The following is a 23092-nucleotide window of genomic DNA, read 5'->3' as shown; positions in this document are numbered from 1 at the left end:
TTACAATCTGATTTTTAAATCGGATTTAATGCTATTGTTGAATGCTATTTACATCTCAATCTCCTATATAAGTTTGTTGTTGGAGCAGCAGATTTACAAGAACGAACAAGTGAAGCACAATAAAAACACACAACACAGGAATTGTTTTCTTCTTCTCAAAACTCTGCTCCTACTCCGTTCTTTGCCTAACTGTGTTCAAGGCTTTGCTCTAGTTCGCCGGGTTCGATCGTTTGGGTGCTCAAACGTCGAATCGTAGCATGTTTTATCCTAGGAAGCCTAGGGCACAACGCTCCTAGCACTTTTGGGAGGTGGCAAATAAGGTTTTAAGGAGATAGTGATCTCTAAACTCGTGCTAAAAAACCCTACACGAAACACAAGCCACTATTTTTTCTTCTCCGGTTTTGGGATTATGCCTCTAAGCTAAAATCCTTGCACTACACTTTGTTTTCTTTTGGTTGGAATTATAATATGAGGATTATTTGTTCCATTTTGGTTGATATACGTATATATTTTTCGTAGATATAGATGTATATAACCGTGGGGGTCTGATTTATATATATTTGTGTGTATATATATATTTCGGATATATGCCAAATAATATTTTATATACTTTCGATCTTGTGTATACAGGGACGGAGCCAAAGGGGGGGGGGGGGGCAGGGGGGCACCTGGCCCCCCCCTCACCCCACCCCCACCCCATATATAATTTTTGTATGTATATATGTATATATAGTATAGGTTTTAGTATTAGTATAAAAAAACTAGTAAATGTTAACAAGTAGGGAGTTAGTTTAGTTGGTAGGGCATGTGGTTGGTAATGAGAAAGGTTTTGGGTTCAAATCCTTGCATTATCATAGTTTTACATATTTTTGAGTTCTTCCACTATGGCTTCAACACAGTCACTTTTTTGTTATTTAACATGTGTAATGTATAATGCGTTTTATATTCAAATTATTTTATCAAATTAATTATGGTTCATATTTTGTTATGAACATTTTTATAAAGTTTCGATGTGTTTTATTTTTCGCACATATCCAATAATATTTAGAATTATGTTTCTTAGATAATGGTTATAAAAAAAAAAAATTCTTAAGTAATTTATTTATTTTTTTAAAATCATCTCTTTTGTATTTAATGTTTCGCTTTTATTGGAAAAAATTTCTAAATCTGTCCTACTTCTTCGCCCCCCCAGTCGAATTTCTGGCTCCGTCCCTATGTGTATATATAAATATATATTATTTTGCGATATTAAATCGACTTTGGTTCATTATCTCCAACACATTCAACTTTGCAAATACTAAATACTCAAACACTCCACACACGTAATATATTCAACATACAAGTATACAACACACATTAATTAAAATACACCCCATTTATTGGGACAACATTTGTTGCTGTGACAAAATGACTAGAGCCATTTGTTGCAACATTTATTTCATATTATATATATGATAGGTTGAGATTTGTGTGATGCACTATTTTTGTGTCATGAAAATAGTGCATCATACAAATATTTTCATTTAACACTTATGGGAACAGTAACATGTTTGTTGTTGACAGTTCCATTTGTAGCCACCCTTGCCCTTGCACCACCCGCCACAGTGCCCTGAGCAACCTCCATTCCAAGAGTTGCGTGAAACACATCCGCCATGGCCACCGCCACCGCCTCCCCCACGGCCACCGCCACCCCCATGGTGTTGTGCTTCAACCTCTGCATTCATATTATTTCGCAACAACGTCAATCATGGCTAACCACGACACTCACATTCATTTTATTAATTATTTTGAGTGACAAGGAAAATCCACCACAACTACTCGATGGTGTGCCGGGGTAAACCACGTCTTGTGATCCTAGCCGGCGAAGGACCACAAGGAGGTTAAATAGTATAGTTCGCTCATAACTGACTATTGGACAAATTAAGAAGCAGTGTTGCAAAAATCCTGCCTAGGTAATCGGTGCCTATACTAGGCGCTAGACGCTGATCGGCCGCCTAGCGTATCACCATAATTGGTGGTCTAGGCGGCTGGCCGGCTATGCGACCGACTAGACTTCCTAGGCACCGACTAGGTCGCCTAGTCGGCCGATTAGCTATTGTTCCCTTCTTTTTTAAATAGGTTATTTCACTCAAAACAACAATCGTTTTGAGGTAAATAATCTTAAATTGTTCAAACTCTAGATGTTTTTTAGGGTAATATTTAATATTTTAGTATCAACTATTAAAGTATTAAATAGTTTATAATTATCAAGTCTTTAAAATTTTAAAACGTTAAACAAATTTTTAAAAAATAAAAATATAATAAAAACTACACGGGCACCTAGGCACCGATTAATTATATTGCTGCCTATGTGACCTAGGCGCTAGGTGCCCCCGAGTGCCCAATGAGCGTTTTAAGAAGTATGAAAACTGTATTGAAAAAAGAATTAGAGATCGAAACCCACCATATGATGCAATGAGGATGAAGCAAAAGAGGATAGCAACAAAGGTCACTTTGTTAAATTGTGTAAGACCCATTCTTCTTCTTTGTTTCTTCTTTGTTTTTGTGTTTGTTTGAGAAAATTTAGGCCGTGAAGAGGGAATTTATAGGAAGATCAAATGGATTTGCGAAGATGTTTTGAATGGATCAAATAGTTTTTAAATGTTTTGTCATCATGAAAGTGACAACAGATAGCAGGCTTGGCAGAGGAAGGCTTTATGTATAGTCCAAACGCACATTTTGCAATCGAAAGATGCGTTGTTTTGGCCCAACATGCATCATTTTAAGATGAATTAATACTCATGGTTTATTTATACAAACTTTTACTTATTCATATTTCACTTTTTTTTAAAACAAAATTTTTAAATGTTTTTTTGGTAAGCCTATATATGCCTCCGTACAAAAACAATTAATAGTTCTGCTTAATTTTCAATTTAAATAACCGCCGATAATAAATTTAGAACAAAAAGAACATCAATATATTATGGCTCGATTATGTAACTTGATTAAATTGACGTACCAGTTCATCCTATGATAGCTTCTGCTGATTTTCCATACATCTTTGAGCCAGTCTTATCTCCTATAATGGTGTCCACAACGTTTTATTTGTTAAATATTAATTATATGACTACATTATTTTACTTTCGTTTTCTGTTAAGAATTAATTATATGACTACATTATTTTACTTTCGTTTTCTTTTACGTTGTAAACTTTAACGAAAGCAAATAATTCAATTGTGCTGAGGTGATCATATAACATTGATTTATTTATAGTAATAATTAAACACTTACGTACTATTACACCCAAAGTTATAATCAGTAGCGAATTGAAATATGACATCGATCGAGGTGTTGACCAAGTTGGTTATCACAATATACCGTCTTTGTTGGGTAAGGTTTGAAGAGTCGAGCCCTACATCTTACTATCCAAGCATGGTGTTGACTATTATTAATACAACTCTAAGATTATATCGTATTAATGTAATGTTTAAGAGTGAAATTTTATCAAACTATGTAAAGAAAAAAGACATGACTATACTTTGAGTAGCAAGTGAATTCTAGAGCAAAGCGGAGTGGGACGAGAGATTACTCAATTCATTTTTGTCATATTTTATAGTACGTCAGAATACATAGGCCAATGAGATTTATTGGTCGATCACATATTTACTTATTCAATCTTTAATGATATTATAAATTAATCTCCATATGCATGGTCAAGTAGTCAACCCATTTTAGTTGAGCGGTTTTGGTTGTGGCCACAAAATATGACATCAAATTCCTACGTATGCTATTAATAAAAAATAAAAAATAAAAAAGTCTAGCTTTCGTAGTTTTAGTTTTTTGTTAAAAAATTATTTAAACCCTCTTTTGTAAAATAGTTAGCCTATTAATCAATTTTAACTTGTTTGATTGACTTGGTTAAACAACCCATATGTGCGTTTGATTAAATAGTTTTTTTTGTGATAGCTTATTGTTCTAAAACACTAAATTCAAATAGCTACCGACAAAGTATGCTGTTAAGCTGAGGAAAATAGCCTAAGGACTCTCGTGTAATTCTACACATAGTTTCTACTATAATTGTCAAAGCTGTGCTATATAACAATAGCTTTCTAAAACTTGTTAGTGGTAACTTCTTTTTCATGATCAATCTGTTAGGAACATATGTATTAGGATTTTGATGATACCAATGTAACTTAGAAGTAGACCCCTAACTTTTTGTCATTAGTTTGCTACCTTCGTTCTAGACGAAAGGTACCTTAACTCATCATGTAATTCGTGTTAAGTTAGACAAACACACGAAACCGAGTTAAGCTTACTTTTAGTTAGGTATTTATCAAACGAAAGAAGAACAGTTCGATGAAGCACAATCTCATTTCTACTCAACAACGAAAGATGAAATGATCTCTTACCACAGAAAGCAGAAGCCGAAAGGAGCATTCTGTTAAAAAGACCTTTATGACTGTCAACTCAAGAAGAATGTTGTCAAATGTCTCATCTGAAGATTATCCTAGGAATAAACTCTCCTAAGGATTGAGAGCACACTTCTCAAGGTGCATTAAATGCTAAGGTATTACTTTTTCGGTGCTAGAAGACAAAATAAGCAAAAGTGCTTATCTACAACGTCTATATAGTACAACTGCATTTAATGAAGCAATAAATGCACAAGGCTCTCCGGTTATTAACCACTGGATCATAGGTTTGAAATACCATCTCCCTCTAACGGATGGATTTCTTCACACCTATAAATACCCATCTTCTCCACATTAGAAGGTGCTGTTTTTTTAGAACAACTGAATTCATTCTCTCAAAAGCTCCTTATACAAGTTCACTCTCTCAAGCTTTTGAAATCCAGTGATTCAAGGTGTGAAATTTGAAAAAGACTCATCTGAATTCTTTACACATCCTTGAAGAAATCTTGCAACTTTGTACACGCTGATCATCCATCCAGTCACCAGCCAGTCAAGATTTCAACGTGTTGGAGAAACTCAAAGACTATTCAATCCAACCCTCAACTCTGAAGAAGAAGTTGATAGAGGCGGAGTAAACTCGAGGAGTTGAAAAACCTTCAAGTAGCTGTCCGGCTTAGTGATCAAGGAAGCTATCTTTGTGTATTTTGTACTAGGAGTAATAGTGCAAACCTTTCACAAGTTGTGGAAGAAGAGTAGAGTAGGCACAGTTGGCCGAACCACTATAAAAATTCTCTTGTCTCTGTCTCTTTACATTTCAGCATTTACTTTCGTGCATTGCATTCCATCAGTCCTAACCGAAAGATTCTCATAAGATCAAATTGTGCAAAGAAACTTAAAATTTACCTACATATCCGCTGCGTAATAACCCCAAAAGGAGTTATTATTCGTGAAAAACTAATTGAGTCTATTAACCCCCCCCCCCTCTAGACTCTCCTTTCAACAGTACCGGGACCAACAAGTGGTATCAGAGCATTTGCCTTGAACGATAAAAGCTTTGCCTTTACTGCCTGGTAGATCCCTTTTCTCAAAAAGTTTAAAATCTGATTTTTCTCGTCTTTGCACTCACTTTCTAAGAAAAAAAATGGAAAAGGATCATGCTAACCGATCTAGGCCTCTTGCCTTTAATCTATCAAAATTTGATGATTGGAAAGTAAGGATGCAGGCACATCTCTCGGTGATACATGATGAAATGTGGGATGTCATATGCACAGGACCCATCACAGTGATGATAGTAAACACGAATGCTGCTGCACAAGGAGCTGGTGCAGAACCCATGATTCCGAAACCAAAGGCTCAACTCAACTCTGATGAGAAAACACGAGCTAACTTGGACAATGTTGCTTGAGACATCCTCTACAAATCTCTGGACGATTCCTTGTTTCCGAGAGTTCGAAAATGCACAACAGCAATGGAAATCTGGAACGTTCTTATGAACTTGGGAGAAGGAAATGAGCAAGAAAAGGACAACAAACTCACTGTTGCCATGAAAAAGTTTGAAGACTTCAAGATGATGCCCAACGAAGCTGTCACCGACATGGAGCTCAGGTTCACCAAGCTTCTAGGTGATCTTTCAGATCTCGGAAAAGAGCTCACTGAAAAGGAGAAGAATTTGAAGATTCTTCGAGGTCTCCTGAAATCATGGGACATGAAAGTCACCGCAATGAGAGATCATCGCGATATGAAAACCACGAGCACAAGTAAAATGTGACACCCCAAAAATCCACACTCCAAACCATGAATTAATTGAGTAATTAATTCTATTTCTTTTGAGGAATTGATTCCTAAAATCCTGATTTTTGATACTCAAGGACTAGTTTTTGACTAGTCAATCTTTAAATGGTGTTGTACCTTGTGCTTTGAGAGGAGTTCCCTTGTTCCTTACACTTTCTAAGAGTTAGTAAGGGTATCCTTGTCTTTTCACCAAGAGCTAGTTTTGTAACCTAAACCTAGAAGACTTCTTCATTTCATTCCTTTACATTTCCTAGAAAATATCTCTACCTTCTCTCTAGAAAACAAGAGTAGCTTGTTCTTCAAGCCAAAAGAAGCCTTTTTTCAAGATTCCAAATTTTGCTTCCAAGATTCAATCTTTCCTCTATTTTGGCATCTAGAAGGGTAAGATCTAAGCTTGTCTAGTCTTTTTGGTTCCATCTTAGTTGTCTTTTCTTAAAGGTTGGATCTTTATGATCTTTTGGTTTGATCTTGAAGTGGGTTTGGCTAGTGAGCTTAGTGGAGAGCTTGTTGTGGTGTAAGAAGAGTCTTTTGGTCTTCAAGAGGTAACCCATGCTCTACAAAACCTATTTTGCTTACCTATATATGATTTCTTGGCTTCTACATGTGTTTTGCTATGAAATGTGAGTGTTTATGCATTTTTCTTGTGATATTGCATATCTAGAGCTTGTGTTTAGGTTTCCTTTGTGCCATTGCTTGGCATTTTCCTTGGTTCAAGTCATTTTGTTGTGCTTGGTGAGATTTGGCATGTTTTGGACTTGAATTTGTGTTTGGAGGAGAAAATCCCCGAAGGGATTGTTTGACACAAGAGCGTGTACCTGCGGGCGGAACGGCGGGGAGAGCCCTACCCACCGCCCACCCGCTGGTACACGGGAATGTGGGTGTTGTACCCGCGGGCAGAACCACGGGTAGGGGCCTACCCGTGGGTCCACCCGCGGGGAACACAGTGAGGTTGGAGTGGGATTTGTTCCCCGTGTTTTGTTTGTCTCGGTCTTTGATCTTTTGGCCTCCCGTTGTTCTTTTGTGGAACTATTTGAGCGTCTTCTTGATGTTTCATAGGTCTAGAGCTTTATGGTAGGTATCCATGTAGGATCTTTGGTGTTGTGAATCGTGCTAAGTGTTCAACATTGTGTTTCGTTGAACCATGTGGTGTCTTGTGTGTTCCTCGGAACTATCTTGAGTTTCCTCGTTGTTGAGCTTGCTAGTTATTATCCTAATGCTAGCGTCGTTGTTGTCGATGGGTGGTGACCTGTCTCTTGTTTGAGTATGTTTCGTACCTCTTTTGCAATTCGTTGCATGTTTCGTGTGAGTGGTGGTGCGTGTGTGGCTTTACCTGGATTGCACGATTAGTGGTATGAGACGCTAGTCACCAAGGTATTGCAGCGGTCCTCGTGGTGGCCGTGACGTGATTTCATGGAGTTGTGGCTGAGTCCACGTGTTTGGGGGATAACATTGTGTTATCCGGGCATGTGTTGCCGTGAATTGGTGGGTTTTCGTTGGTGGTTATAGGTGGGGGACGACGGTCCCGGAGGAATAAGGTTGGACTTGGCTGTACAGGGGCTTTCTGGAGGTAATGGTTGGCACCGAAGGTACAAGGTTGGGGGTAGCCATAAGGTTGGAACAGGGCATAAGGAAGGCATATCAACTCGTGATGTGTGATGTCACGAGGGTTTGTGAAGCCGTTGTTGTGGTGAGTTCTCTTCTCTCGTGACGTGTGTAGTCACGGAGGCTTGTGGTGTGGTGTTTTGGCATGTGTTGCCGTTGGGTGAGTCTTTATCCTTGTGTGTGGTTAATCTTTGTGGTTGGGATGTGTTCTCGGTTTTATCCTTGTAAGTGGTGAGTCTTGTGTTGTCTTTTGACTTATATATATGTATTCCATTTCGAAAATGGTTTTCATATTATATATCTACCTATTTATGATACTTAACGGTATTGGTGGGTTACCAGCATCTCTCGCTGACCGGGCGTCGCCCCGATGTTTATCTTTGTATCTTTCAGGTGATGCGTAGTCGAGCGCGATGTCTAGAGCCTGTAGCTTAGCACATGTGTCTTTAGACAGTGTTGTTGAGGCCTGTGTGCCAATGTCCCTAGATTGTTTTAGTTTGTTGTTTTTGGGATAGTGTTACACTTGCAGATTGTCGCCGTAGCGTATGCCAAGTGTGGTATACGTGGCATAACACCCCGTTTGGATTCCTTTTATCCAGTTATCTTTTTATCTTCCGCTGTGCTAGTGTTTGTTGTTAATCTGCATGTGTTAAGACTCGTTTTAAGTCTTGTTGTTTTTGGGGGGTGTTACAGTTGGTATCAGAGCCTAGGTTTGAACCTTGGTTTAGAGCCTAGGAAGAGTTGAGTCTAGACTTTCTAAGTGTTTAAGTGTGTTTTGAGACCTCTAAGCGACCTTAAGGAGCTATGTGTTAGGCTTAGGACTCTAGGTTGCGCGGTGAGATGTGTGTTGCTTTCTGTCTTGCTTGCTCTTTTGGTAACCTTGTTGTTGTAGCAGAAGTCTGTGATGCCTCCTCGCCAGCGAATCGCAGTGTTTGAAGATGTGAGTGAAGTGGTTAAGAGATCTCGGTTGGCCGAATCTAGCAGTGCTTCTGGGGTAGTTGAACGGTGGATTCGGAGTGGTACGTCTACAAGAGTAAGTTCTAGTGCAGCTTCTGTGCCGGTACTCCATGATGTAAGAGAGTATGGAAGGATAGAGGTTCATCATCCGACGGTAGGGTCATCTCAAGAGAGGGTGCTCACCTTAAATGAAGTCCGAACAAGTGACAGTGACGTAGTAGTGGGAACCTTCCTCGTGCAATCTGTGCCAGCAACAGTCTTGTTTGATTCAGGGGCATCTAACTCGTTTATATCACCCGGCCTCGTGAAGAAGTTGGGCTTATCTGGGGGCGCGAGAGTGAGGTTTAATGTGAAGGTAGCGTCAGGAGAAGTTAGGGTGTGTGACCGTCTTTTTGAGGGCATCAAGATTTGTATCAAAGGAGAAGAGTTTCCGAGCGATCTAATCCAGTACGACTTGGACGGGATGGATGTGGTCCTAGGTATGGAATGGTTGGGGCGGTTTAGAGCCCAAATCTTGTGCAAAGATCAGAAGATAGTGCTACGAGGACCCAGTGGGAAGAGAGTGTCATACCGTGGAAAGATGGAAGAACTCGGAATTAAGTTGGTGTCTATGGTAAAGATGAAGAGGTACATGGACAAGGGCAATGATGTGTACTTGTGTTCCGTCGAGAACTTGGAGGCAAAGGAGGAAGTGGCTCATACGATACCTGTAGTCCGTGAATTTCTTGATGTTTTTCCTGAAGAAATACCGGGTATGCCGCCTGCTAGGGAAGTGGAGTTTTCAATGGATCTCATGCCAGGCACTGCACCCATCTCTAAAGCCCCATATCGTTTGGCTACGCCAGAAATGCAAGAATTGAAGGCTCAGTTGCAAGAACTCCTTGACAAGGGTTATATCCGGCCAAGTGCATCGCCTTGGGGAGCTCCGGTGTTGTTTGTAAAGAAGGAGGACGGGAGTATGAGGTTGTGTATCGATTACCGGGAGCTGAATCAAGTTACCATTAAGAATAAATACCCTCTCCCAAGAATAGACGACTTGTTTGATCAACTACGTGGCGCGGGAGTGTTCTCCAAAGTTGACTTGAGGTCAGGGTACCATCAGATAAGAGTAGCAGACAAGGATATCCCTAAGACTGCATTTCAGACTCGGTACGGTCACTACGAGTTTACGGTTATGCATTTCGGTTTGACTAATGCCCCTGCAGTTTTCATGGACCTGATGAACAGAGTATTCAAATCTCACCTTGATGATTTTGTGATTGTGTTCATCGACGATATCTTGGTTTATTCAAAAGATAGGGAGGAACATGTTGGACACCTTCGGACGGTACTTCGAATCTTGCGGGAAAAGCAGTTGTATGCCAAGTTTTCTAAGTGCGAGTTTTGGAAAGACAGTGTGACGTTTCTAGGCCATGTGATTGATAGTAGAGGGATTTCTGTGGATCCAGACAAGATACGGGCAGTAAAGGAATGGGCTGCACCCTCATCGGTGTCGGAAGTAAGAAGTTTTCTTGGGTTAGCAGGTTATTATCGGAGGTTTGTTTTGGATTTTGCCAAGGTGGCTCAACCGTTGACTAAGTTGTTAAGAAAAGAAGTGCCTTTCGTTTGGGATCAAGCTTGTGAATCAGCATTCCAGGAGTTGAAGGAGAGACTCACGTCTGCACCAGTTTTAATTCTACCATTGGGAACGGGAGGTTTTGAGGTATACAGCGATGCGTCCAAGAAGGGACTAGGTTGTGTGTTGATGCAGAACGGGAGAGTGATTGCTTACGCCTCACGTCAGCTTAAGGTTCACGAAGAGAACTACCCTACACATGATTTGGAATTGGCCGCTGTGGTGTTTGCTTTGAAAATTTGGAGGCATTATCTCTATGGGGTGCGTTGCAAGATATTCACGGACCACAAGAGTCTCAAATATATCTTCACCCAAAAGGATCTCAATATGCGGCAACGAAGGTGGTTAGAACTCATCAAGGACTATGAGTTAGATATTCAGTATCATGAAGGAAAAGCCAATGTGGTAGCGAATGCCTTAAGTCGGAAATCGAAGCATACCGCTAGCTCTATTTGGGTGGTGGCGGATGAGCTTTGCAAGGAGCTTCAACGGATGAGTTTGGATGTGGTGGAACAAGGAGATGTGGAGGCAGAAGTTCGTTGTTATAACTTAAGGATTGTACCTACGTTTCTGGGAGAGATCAAGGAAGAGCAGCAAAAGGATGTGTTCTTGACCAAGGTAAGGGATGACCTAGCTAGAGGAAAAGGGGGACCGTTTGAGTTACATGCGGATGGAGTGTTGAGGTACAAAAGCCGTGTGTGCATACCCGCGTCATGTGATCAGTGGAAGCGACGGATTTTGGAAGAAGGTCATAACACACCCTATTCGGTTCACCCCGGAGGAGACAAGTTATACAAGGACGTGAAGGGTTTCTTCTGGTGGCCTAATATGAAGAAGGAAGTTGCAGAGTTTGTTGGGAAATGCCTTAATTGCCAAAAGGTTAAAGCGGAACGTTGTAAGGTTAAGGGGTTGGTACAACCGTTAGAAATTCCACAAGGGAAATGGGATTCTATATCTATGGATTTCGTGGGAGGATTACCGACGACCCGTTCGGGTAAGGACAAAATCTGGGTGATAGTTGATCGTTTGACCAAGACCGCCCGCCTCATCGCAATGAAGGAGACCTGGACAATGACATAGTTGGCTCAAGCTTATGTTAACCAGGTGGTAAAGTATCATGGAGTTCCGAGGGATATTGTCTCCGATAGGGATTCAAGGTTCTTATCTCAATTTTGGAAATCTTTGCAAGCAGCTCTTGGAACTAAGTTAAGTCTCAGTACAGCTTTCCACCCAGCCACCGATGGACAAACAGAAAGGACTATACAGACTATCGAGGATTTGTTGAGAGCTTGTATGTTAGATTTTCAAGGATCTTGGGAGGACCATTTGGATTTGATAGATTTTTCTTACAACAACAGTTATCATTCGAGTATTCGCATGGCACCTTATGAGGCTCTCTATGGACAGAAGTGTCGCAGTCCGCTTTGTTGGGAGGATCTTGTTAATCCGATAGTGTTGGGGCCACAATACTTGTTGGACACATCCGAGAAAGTTAAACAGATTCAAGAAAGGATGAAAGCGGCTCAGAATCGTCAAAAGTCTTATGCTGACTTGGCTAGAAGACAGGTGGAGTTTTCAGTTGGGGATAAGGTTTGGTTGAAAGTATCTCCCACCCGGGGAGTAATGCGGTTTGGGAAGAAAGGGAAGTTGAGCCCTAGATTTATAGGTCCGTATGAGATCTTGGAGAGAATTGGGAGTTTGGCTTACCATTTGGCGTTTCCCTTGGAGTTGGACAGAGTGCATAACGTGTTCCATGTATCACAGCTCAAGAGATATGTTCATGATCCGACTCATGTTTTATCACCGGAAGTGTTACCGATAGATGAAGATTTGTCTTATGAAGAAAGGCCGCTCAGAATTTTGGACTTTAAGACTCGGGACACTCGCAGGAAATCTGTTAGGATGGTAAAGGTTTGGTGGTCTCATCATGGGGTTGAAGAAGCTACTTTGGAGCTGGAGGCATCGATGCGGGAGCGGTACCCTGAGTTGTTTGTGGAAGATATCTCGTCTTTTTAGGTTGTTGTGTGCTTTGAGTGCTTGCTTGCTTTGTTTGTTACCTTGCTGTTTAGCTAGTGTGTTAGATGGTGTTTGGGTTAGTTGTTGAGTTCTTGGTTGTTGTCTAGAAGTTGGTCGTTGTGTTGAGGTTAGAGTTCTTGATGCCAATCTATCCGTTTGTTGACCTCTTGCCCATCCTTGAAATCGTAATGTCTTTCTCTTTGCCTTGGAACCTTGTGAGAACTTTAGGAGTTTTTGACCAAAAGGGATATTCTTGAAATTCTTGTCACAATTTTGTTTCCTTGTTACCTTTCGTTCTTAATTCGTTGTACCCAAGTTTCGGGGACGAAACTTCTTTGAAGGGGGAGAGGATGTGACACCCCAAAAATCCACACTCCAAACCATGAATTAATTGAGTAATTAATTCTATTTCTTTTGAGGAATTGATTCCTAAAATCCTGATTTTTGATACTCAAGGACTAGTATTTGACAAGTCAATCTTTAAGTGGTGTTGTACCTTGTGCTTTGAGAGGAGTTCCCTTGTTCCTTACACTTTCTAAGAGTTAGTAAGGGTATCCTTGTCTTTTCACCAAGAGCTAGTTTTGTAACCTAAACCTAGAAGACTTCTTCATTTCATTCCCTTACATTTCCTAGAAAATATCTCTACCTTCTCTCTAGAAAACAAGAGTAGCTTGTTCTTCAAGCCAAAAGAAGCCTTTGTCAAGATTCCAAGTTTTGCTTCCAAGATTCAATCTTTCCTCTATTTTGGCATCTAAAAGGGTAAGATCTAAGCTTGTCTAGTCTTTTTGGTTCCATCTTAGTTGTCTTTTCTTAAAGGTTGGATCTTTATGATCTTTTGGTTTGATCTTGAAGTGGGTTTGGCTAGTGAGCTTAGTGGAGAGCTTGTTGTGGTGTAAGAAGAGTCTTTTGGTCTTCAAGAGGTAACCCATGCTCTACAAAACCTATTCTGCTTACCTATATATGATTTTTGGCTTCTACATGTGTTTTGCTATGAAATGTGAGTGTTTATGCATTTATCTTGTGATATTGCATATCTAGAGCTTGTGTTTAGGTTTCCTTTGTGCCATTGCTTGGAATTTTCCTTGGATCAAGTCATTTTGTTGTGCTTGGTGAGATTTGGCATATTTTGGACTTGAATTTGTGTTTGGAGGAGAAAATCCCCGTAGGGATTGTTTGACACAGGAGCGTGTACCCGCGGGAAGAGCCCTACCCGCCGCCCACCCGCCGGTACACGGGAATGTGGGTGTTGTACCCGCGGGTAGAACCACGGGTAGGGGCCCACCCATGGGTCCACCCTTGGGGAACACAGTGAGGTTGGAGTGGGATTTGTTCCCCGTGTTTTGTTTGTCTCGGTCTTTGATCTTTTGGCCTCCCGTTGTTCTTTTGTGGAACTATTTGAGTGTCTTCTTGATGTTTCGTAGGTCTAGAGCTTTATGGTAGGTATCCATGTAGGATCTTTGGTGTTGTGAATCGTGCTAAGTGTTCAACATTGTGTTTCGTTGAACCGTGTGGTGTCTTGTGTGTTCCTCGGAACTATCTTGAGTTTCCTCGTTGTTGAGCTTGCTAGTTATTATCCTAATGCTAGCGTCGTTGTTGTCGATGGGTGGTGACCTGTCTCTTGTTTGAGTATGTTTCGTACCTCTTTTGCAATTCGTTGCATGTTTCGTGTGAGTGGTGGTGCGTGTGTGGCTTTACCTGGATTGCACGATTAGTGGTATGAGACGCTAGTCACCAAGGTATTGCAGCGGTCCTCGTGGTGGCCGTGACGTGATTTCATGGAGTTGTGGCTGATTCCACGTGTTTGGGGGATAACATTGTGTTATCCGGGCATGTGTTGCCGTGAATTGGTGGGTTTTCGTTGGTGGTTATAGGTGGGGGACGACGGTCCCGGAGGAATAAGGTTGGACTTGGCTGTACAGGGGCTTTCTGGAGGTAATGGTTGGCACCGAAGGTACAAGGTTGGGGGTAGCCATAAGGTTGGAACAGGGCATAAGGAAGGCATATCAACTCGTGATGTGTGATGTCACGAGGGCTTGTGAAGCCGTTGTTGTGGTGAGTTCTCTTCTCTCGTGACGTGTGTAGTCACGGAGGCTTGTGGTGTGGTGTTTTGGCATGTGTTGCCGTTGGGTGAGTCTTTATCCTTGTGTGTGGTTAATCTTTGTGGTTGGGATGTGTTCCCAGTTTTATCCTTGTGAGTGGTCAGTCTTGTGTTGTCTTTTGACTTATATATATGTATTCCGTTTCGAAAATGGTTTTCATATTATATATCTACCTATTTATGATACTTAACGGTATTGGTGGGTTACCAGCATCTTTCGCTGACCGGGCGTCGCCCCGATGTTTATCTTTGTATCTTTCAGGTGATGCGTAGTTGAGCGCGATGTCTAGAGCCGGTAGCTTAGCACCTGTGTCTTTAGACAGTGTTGTTGAGGCCTGTGTGCCAATGTCTCTAGATTGTTTTAGTTTGTTATTTTTGGGATAGTGTTACACTTGCAGATTGTCGCCGTAGCGTATGCCAAGTGTGGTATACGTGGCATAACACCCCGTTTGGATTCCTTTTATCCAGTTATCTTTTTATCTTCCGCTGTGCTAGTGTTTGTTGTTAATCTGCATGTGTTAAGACTCGTTTTAAGTCTTGTTGTTTTTGGGGGGTGTTACAGTTGGTATCAGAGCCTAGGTTTGAACCTTGGTTTAGAGCCTAGGAAGAGTTGAGTCAAAACCAAATGTTAATCAGATGCAAAATCGTCCTAAGGATCCTCCACAAAGAAATGGACATATCTGACATGCCGAGAGGTCATTTTGAAGACCGATGACAAGCAATGGATGAAGTGGACCAACCGAGGAACACTAGTACAAAATAGAGCAAAGAAATTAGAGTTTAAGCTACCCTTCTTTAAACAAGGGTAGTGTATTATTTTAAAAAAATGGGGCGGTGGCATTATTGTAAATAAATGAAGAAGAAACCGCTACCCTTTTTAAAATAAGGTAGCGGTTAAAAAAAAAAAAAAACGAAAACAGTTTACCGCTGCCCTTTCTCGTAGCAAGGGCAGCGGAAACAATATCTAAAAAAAAAAAAAACTCAAAAAAGAAAAAATAATCAGTTGATCGAAAACCCTCGCTCACAACCCTCAACATAGTTCTCTCCCTCAACACATGCCGATCGACGCCTCACCTCCCTCCCTCAACACACGCCGGCGCCGACGCCGACGCCTCACCAGTGACTCCCTCAGCCGCCGCGACAGTTCTCCTCACCGCCACTCAGTTCTCCTCGCGCTGTGAGTTCCACCTGTTCATCGATTCACCGCCGCAATGCCCTCATCCGCCGTGTCCACCGCCACAGTTATCAGCCTTCGCCGCCGCTGCTTCGTATCAGGTAATATTTTTTTTTTTTGGTTAATTTTTTTAAAATTATTATTGTAATAAATATTATGTTTGTTAATTTTTATAATTTGTATTTCGAATTTTTAGTTATTTGTTGTTATTTTGGTTATTATAAACCAATTGTCCTAAAGTTTTAAATTTGCAGTGATAAACCAATTGTCTTAAAGCTTGAATTCTATCTTTTTCGTCTGTCTGCAGTGGGTACGAATGTTGGAAACAATGTTAGGATAGTTTTGAAAATGCAAAATTATTTTATATATAAACATATTGCAGTGGGGACATACTATATATAAAGCTAGTGTTTCATAAACATATATTGGATAGGGGATTTGATTAAAAAATGCAGTGGGGATCAGTGAACACTACAAATCATATATTAAAGGGATTTGTGTGATTGCAATGTTAGGATCAGTGAAACAATGTTAGGAAAGCATTAGAAAAAGAAAGCTTTTTCTTTTCAAGTAATCTATTGAATGGCCACATTTTCTTCCTTAATTGCTTCTTCGAAATTTCAAGTAGTTTCATGCAATTTCAGTAAATAGCAAGTCTATACTACTGCTTATCACTCAAGGATCTGTATTGTGACACTTTGGGTCACGTGAGTTGTAGTTAAATGAACAAGTTTGTATTCAAAACAGTATAGTCCCATGCTTGTTTGTACTATTTTTTTCTTTTTACTGTCTCATTTATGTTTGAGAAAGTATTAAGACTATATATGTTCTGGAGATAAAGATGCTTTAGTTGATTATTTCTTTTAACAGTAGAAGGATAAACAGAACATTGACTTTTTACTCTTAAGACTATATATGTTCTGGGGTACTTAGAGTATCGTTTCTCACTCTTTTACTCTTAATTTTATTTCTCACTCACAAGTAATATCAGTTTTACTTTTTATCTATCATTCTCAATGTTGAAAATTTATGCATGAAACTCTGCTACTCATGATATCTAAGCACTGGTTTATTGTTGTCTACACTTAATATAACCAGGAGCGGATCTGTTAGAGTAAAGAACATGAAAAGGATAACAGAAAGATAAAGTGGTTTATTGAACAGGGATGGAGTTGCGGGCATAACCTGATGATTTATTGCTTAGCTGGGCAGTATATGAGGGTGGTCAGCAGAGAGGTAAAGTGGCAAGCAAGGAACAAGCTTGGGGCTGGCAATGGAACACCATGGTCATCTCTTTTTAGCATGCTAGAAAGGATTAGTTTTGGTATCTCATGTCTTCTTAGTTTTGTTTCTTTGCTGTGTATGCTTGTTTGTGCTTTGTTTGGGGCTGGAGGCTTGGTGTGGTCCTTGTACAACACTCACACTGATTTGGGAGTGCCTTGGCAAAAAGGAAATGATGGAATAGTAGGGAAGAGAAAAAGAAAACAAACAGAATGATGAAAACAGAAAAGAAAAAGAGAAAAAGAGAAAGGAGAATAATTGAGAGAACTAGGCCACAATTTACATGATAAAGTGATGAACTAAGGTTCAACAATAATTTGATTGCTACACAAGCATATTTAATATGTTTGAGTATGACCAATAGTGCTGAGCTAGTTTCTCTTGTCAGTGCACCAAAATAATGTAATATACTTTGCTTTTTATTTTTATTTTTATTTTTATTTTAATATTGGGAATTCTATGTGTTGCTATGCCACTTTGCTTTTGGAAGTATAAATCAATGGAATGGCTACTTGGAAATTCACATCTGAAAATGGTAGATTGTTTGCTATTTGGTATATTTGCAGTTGGGTTCATCATTTTAATGGGTTGTGGAGCATTTTTAATGAAAATATTTGTAATTTAGGAGAAAGCTGCCTACATTGCTAAGGCATAGCAGCGCAAGGAGGACTACAACAGACAGATGGAAGCTTACAACTAAGAAAAGGTTAGTAAGTTTTCATATATTATTCAATTCGTATAGTTATCTTGGTTGTCTTGTTCCTTTAGTATGTTTTATGTTTGAAGTTTGAGTCTTTCTTGTGATTGACAAATAGGAGGGAGGTGATGAGGAAGAGTTTGATAAGTCCAAGTCTGAAGTGAATGATGATGAGGAAGACGGCAGTGGAGAGGTTTGTCAACGTTTCATTACGACCTTTTAAGTACAATAGTATTCAAAAAAAAAAAAAATACACTATACACTGTATTTATTTATGATCGATCTATGTGATGAATGTAGCATGCTAATCATATTTAAAGATCATGTGCTTTATTATATTCCTTCTTTTTATACATGCATATATACTTAAAAGTATAAAGTATCTATTATCATATGCAAATTTATTATGTAAGTTTTAGTTTTGGTTGCATGTTCATCACTTTGAATAACAAATTAAATTATTACATTAGAAATAAGTGATCTTGCTCCTTTACTTTTACTTTAGTATTTGATATAGTGTGTTGATAATATTGTGTTAATATGTAGTGTGTTGATAATATTGTGTTAATATATAGTGTGTTGATAATATTGTGTTTTGATAGTTTGTTGATAATATTGTGTTGATATGTAGTGTATGAATTTCGTATAGGATTTTTAAAAAATTGGGGGATTTAAAAATAAAATGTTTTTTTTTTAAATAAAAAAAAAATCCGCTACCCTTCTTTCAAAAGAAGGGTAGCGGATGCTTTAAAAATATAATAATATTCGCTACCCTTCTATACAAGGGTAGCGGAAAGCTCACGACTTTCAGCGTCCCCCACATCCGCTACCCTTGCACAAGGGTAGCGGATGACCCTTTACAAGGGTAGCGAATGTGCATTTCTGTACTAGTGGAAGATTGGTTTGATTTTCCCGAACCTCTGTCAAAAGAGCAATTTTACAAGATACATCTGCATAAACAAACCAATTATTTCAAGCAGTATCATAATCCTCTTGCTGATTATTTTCAAAAGCATATAAGAACAAAACCTTTTTAAAAATCTTCTATGATTATCGTGTCTTTAACGGGTACAAGGGACAGAGAATGAGTAGAGATTACTCTAGGTTTGCTTGGATCCCAAAGTTGACCTCTAACCCCGAAGGACCCGTAACCCAAGGGGTACCTAAAAATGCATAATCTTTCTTGCAGGAAAAACAAGTCATATGGTATGTGGACAGTGGATGCTCAAGACATATGACTGGTGACAAAACAATTTTGAGCAACTTTAAGGAAATTGATGGCCCAAAAGTGATATTTGGAGGAGAAACAAGTGGAAAAACTTGTGGAATAGGAGATGTCATCAAAAATGGCATAACAATTCAAAATGTCTCCTACGTAGAAGGATTGAAATTCAATCTGCTAAGCACAAGTCAGTTTTGCGACAAAGGATATAACGTTGAATTCTCCAAAGACAAATGCAATATCGTCAGCACGAGAGATGGCGAAATTGTTCTCTCAGCAAAACGAAAGAAAAACATGTATGTTATCACTTGGAACTCTTTTAATGCTAACGTTTATCTTGTAGCTAAAAGCAATGCAGATCTATGCTGGGAATGGCAAAACAAGCTGAGTCATTTAAACATAAAGACCATTAGCAAACATGCAAAGAAAGAACTAGTAGAAGGTTTACCAAAGGCAACGTACGTTAAAGACAAGCTCTGTGAAGCGTGTCAAAAAGGAAAGCAAATAAAATCATCCTTCAAGTCCAAAGAGTCAGACGTAAACTCTCGACCACTGAGTTTGCTACATATGGACCTTTTTGGACCAGTTGACCCCGCAAGTCTCAGTGGACGAAAATACACACTGGTTGTGGTAGATGATCACACGAAGTATACATGGGCATTGTTCCTGAAGAAGAAAAACGAAACAGAAACTGTTTTACCTAATCTTCTGAGACAACTCTAAGCAGAGAAGGAAATCAACATCATAAGGATTAAATCAGATCAGGGAACTGAATTTGTTAACAAAGTGATCAAGGATTTCTGTGGACAAAACGGCATATTTCATCAACTTTTGGCTGCAAGAACACCACAACAAAATGGTGTTGCCGAAAGAAGAAACAGAACTTTGAAAGAAGCAGCACGAACGATGATAGCACATTCGGGACTGCCTGAACGTTTTTGGGCCGAAGCCATCAACACTGCTTGCTACACACAAAATCGATCCCTGATCAACAAAGCTCACAATCTCACTCCATATGAATTATGGAAAGGTAAGAAACCTGTCATTAGCTATTTTCACATCTTTGGTTGCAGGTGCTTTATTCATAACAACGGGAAGACTCATCTAAGAGCCTTTGATGAAAGAGCTGATGAAGGACTATTTATGGGATATTCTTCGGTTAGTAAAGCATACAGAGTTCTAAATAAAAGAACAATGGTCATAGAAGAATCCATACACGTTAAATTTGATGATAAATCCGAGAAAATCTCTGTTAAGATGGACAAAACAACTGGTCATGGCTCAACCTCTCGAGAAAATGTAATCATAGATGACGAAGATTCAGACTTCGAAGATCATCTTCCTTCCTTCATAAAATATCAACCGAAGTCTGTGAATTCTGAATCCAGTGCTCAAAATGTTGAAGAAACACGAGTCACTAACACGAACGTTCAACCTACCTCAGAACCAATGATATACATTGGCCTACCATATATTCCTGAAATGAATGATCAGCAGCAACAACCACTTTTTGAACCAAATCTAAGATGGCTGAGAGATCATCCTCCCGATCAAATCATTGGAGATGTACAAGAAGGAGTAAGAACGAGAGCTTCATTGCACGAAAATATGATGGCTTGTTTTCTATCACAAATAGAACCAAAATCTATTGAAGAAGCACTAAGTGGCCCAGTTTGGGTTATAGCCATGTAAGAGGAACTTCACCAATTTGAACGAAATAATGTATGGGAACTAGTTCTGAGACCTACACATCAAAATGTCATTGGAACCAAATGGGTATTCAGAAACAAAATGAGTGAAGATGGTCTCATTGTTAGGAACAAAGCTCGTCTTGTTGCTAAAGGCTATTGTCAAGAAGAAGGTATTGATTTTGATGAAACCTTCGCCCCTGTAGCCAGGCTTGAAACGATACGAATGTTCCTTGCCTATGCAGCATATAAGGATTTCAAAGTTTACCAGATGGATGTCAAAAGTGCATTCTTAAATGGTCTTCTTGAAGAAGAAGTATATGTTGAACAACCTCCTGGTTTCGCGATTGATTGCAGACAAGAAAAAGTATCATCTCAAAAAGGCCTTATATGGATTAAAACAAGCTCCACGAGCTTGGTATGATACGCTTTCATATTTCCTTATCAATTGTGGTTTCACGAAATGAACTGTTGATAAACGCCCTTTCGGATCAAAGATGATAATTATGTTTTGCTAGTTCAAATCTATGTTGATGACATCATTTTTGGAAGTACAAATTCAGAATTATGTGAGAAATTCTCAAACCTTATGCAAGGAAAATTCGAAATGAGCATGATGGGAGAATTGAACTATTTTCTTGGCTTGCATGTTAAACAATGTCCGGAAGGGATATTCATTAATCAAGCAAAATATACAAAGGACTTAATTCGCAAATTTGGAATTGATGGAAAGTCCTCAGTCAAAATTCCCATTAGTACATCATTAAGAATGGATGTTGATAACGAAGGGAAAGATGTTGATCAAAAGAACTTTCGTGGAATCATCGGATCTCTTCTTTACCTCACGGCCAGTAGGCCCGATATCTCTTTTGCCGTTGGTGTATGTGCACGATTTCAATCTAAACCGAAAGAAAGTCACCTAAGTCCTGCTAAGAAGATCTTAAGATACCTTAAGGGAACCCAGAGTGTAGGACTTTGGTACCCAAAAGGAAATTCTTTTGATCTTATTGGCTATTCAGATGCTGATTTTGCTGGATGTAGAATTGATCGCAAGAGTACCTCAGGAACCTGTCAGTTCTTAGGGGGAAGACTCGTGTCTTGGTTTAGCAAGAAGCAAAATTCTATTGCAACTAGGACTGTTGAAGCCGAATACATTGCGGCTGGCAGTTGTTGTGCACAAATCCTATGGATGATTCACCAATTAAAAGATTATGGTGTAATATGTAAAACCCCGAAATTTTTAAACTTTTAAGACTTATATAATAAAGGTAAATTCTCATTAAATCCCAAAACATGATATAAGAGTACGGGGTGCTATGCCACACCTGAGCTAGAGAACTCAGGTGCACAGGCTAACTAACTAATATCCTCAATAATGTAAATACATAAGCAAGGCACGCAGGTCGAAAGGGAAACTATCAACTCTACGCTCCAAATCTCTAGCGCGCTCCAGTGTCTACTTGTAACACCCCGAAATTTTAAAACTTTTAAGACTTATAGAATAAAGGTAAATTCTCATTAAAAACATAACATAAGAGTACGGGGTGCTATGTCACACCTGAGCTAGAGAACTCAGGTGCACAGGCTAACTAACTAAAATCCTCAATAATGTCAATACGTAAGCATGGCACGCAGGCCGAAAGGGAAACTATCTACTCTACGCTCCAAGTCTCTAGCGCGCTCCAGTGTCTACTCGTCTGTTCCTGAAAGCCAAATATATCTGTTCAGCGAGAGATGCCGGTAACCCACTCCAACGCGTTGAAATACATTATATATATATATATATATATATATATATATATATATATATATATATATATATATATATACGAAAACCATTTTGAAGCAGGAAGATATATACTTAAGAGACACTAGTTTTAAAACCAAGAATAGACTCGACAGATAGGGGCAGGCACGTTCAACAGTTATAAACAAGAATATAAAGATACTAGCATAAATCCTATGGTCATAGATTCACTTCATATCATCATTCCCATTCGTATCTCATCACACACAAGCACACTTTGGTGGCGCCACAGGACCAATCGCATACCCATACATGAGGGTCAGCGCATATAGCTCTGACACGGCCCCACAGCACCCTGCCTCGTATCGCAATACGAAGGGGTCGATCGCAACCGACCGATGAACCGCAGCTCATCATAATGTTTGATCGCAACCAAACAGTGGACCGCAGCCCAAAAGTGATCATCAGACCGCAGCCAGGAATATGAACCGCAGCTCATGTAAAATGTTTGATCGCAACCAAATGGTGGACCGCAGCCCGAGGGTGTAATTCTGACCGCAGCTCAGGAATAACCAATTTGATCGCAACCAAATTGGGGTATCATGCACACATAACACATAGCAAACACATGCAACCCACATTAACACATCGAGAAAAGGGGAGAAAACGTATAACGAAACCTATGCGTGGTCATCCACTTACTAGGAATAATACTAAGGGGTTCATACTTCTTTTACCTTGGCCAACGGGATACCAACTCACTAGCATGCGATATATAAGACTCATTTATCCTACGAACGGTACCTGAAACATCAA

The 23092-nt window shown here is 39.6% G+C and overlaps 2 long non-coding RNA genes across 2 annotated transcripts; one reads left to right on the top strand and one right to left on the bottom strand.

The window, feature by feature from the left end:
- Positions 1–609: 609 nt before the first annotated feature.
- Positions 610–17824, top strand: LOC109152171. Its single transcript, XR_002049365.1, has 5 exons — positions 610–620; positions 3596–3598; positions 6141–6152; positions 16806–16812; positions 17741–17824. It is a non-coding gene; the product is annotated as an uncharacterized LOC109152171 (long non-coding RNA).
- LOC109152169 lies at positions 1303–2582 on the bottom strand. Its single transcript, XR_002049363.1, has 2 exons — positions 2444–2582; positions 1303–1714 (listed from the first exon to the last, which is right to left on the bottom strand). It is a non-coding gene; the product is annotated as an uncharacterized LOC109152169 (long non-coding RNA).
- Positions 17825–23092: the final 5268 nt, after the last annotated feature.

This window comes from Ipomoea nil, unplaced genomic scaffold (assembly GCF_001879475.1).
Source record: "Ipomoea nil cultivar Tokyo-kokei standard unplaced genomic scaffold, Asagao_1.1 scaffold2387, whole genome shotgun sequence".
In the NCBI taxonomy this organism is placed as follows: domain Eukaryota; kingdom Viridiplantae; phylum Streptophyta; class Magnoliopsida; order Solanales; family Convolvulaceae; genus Ipomoea; species Ipomoea nil.
This window is presented reverse-complemented; position numbering and strand designations above follow the sequence as displayed.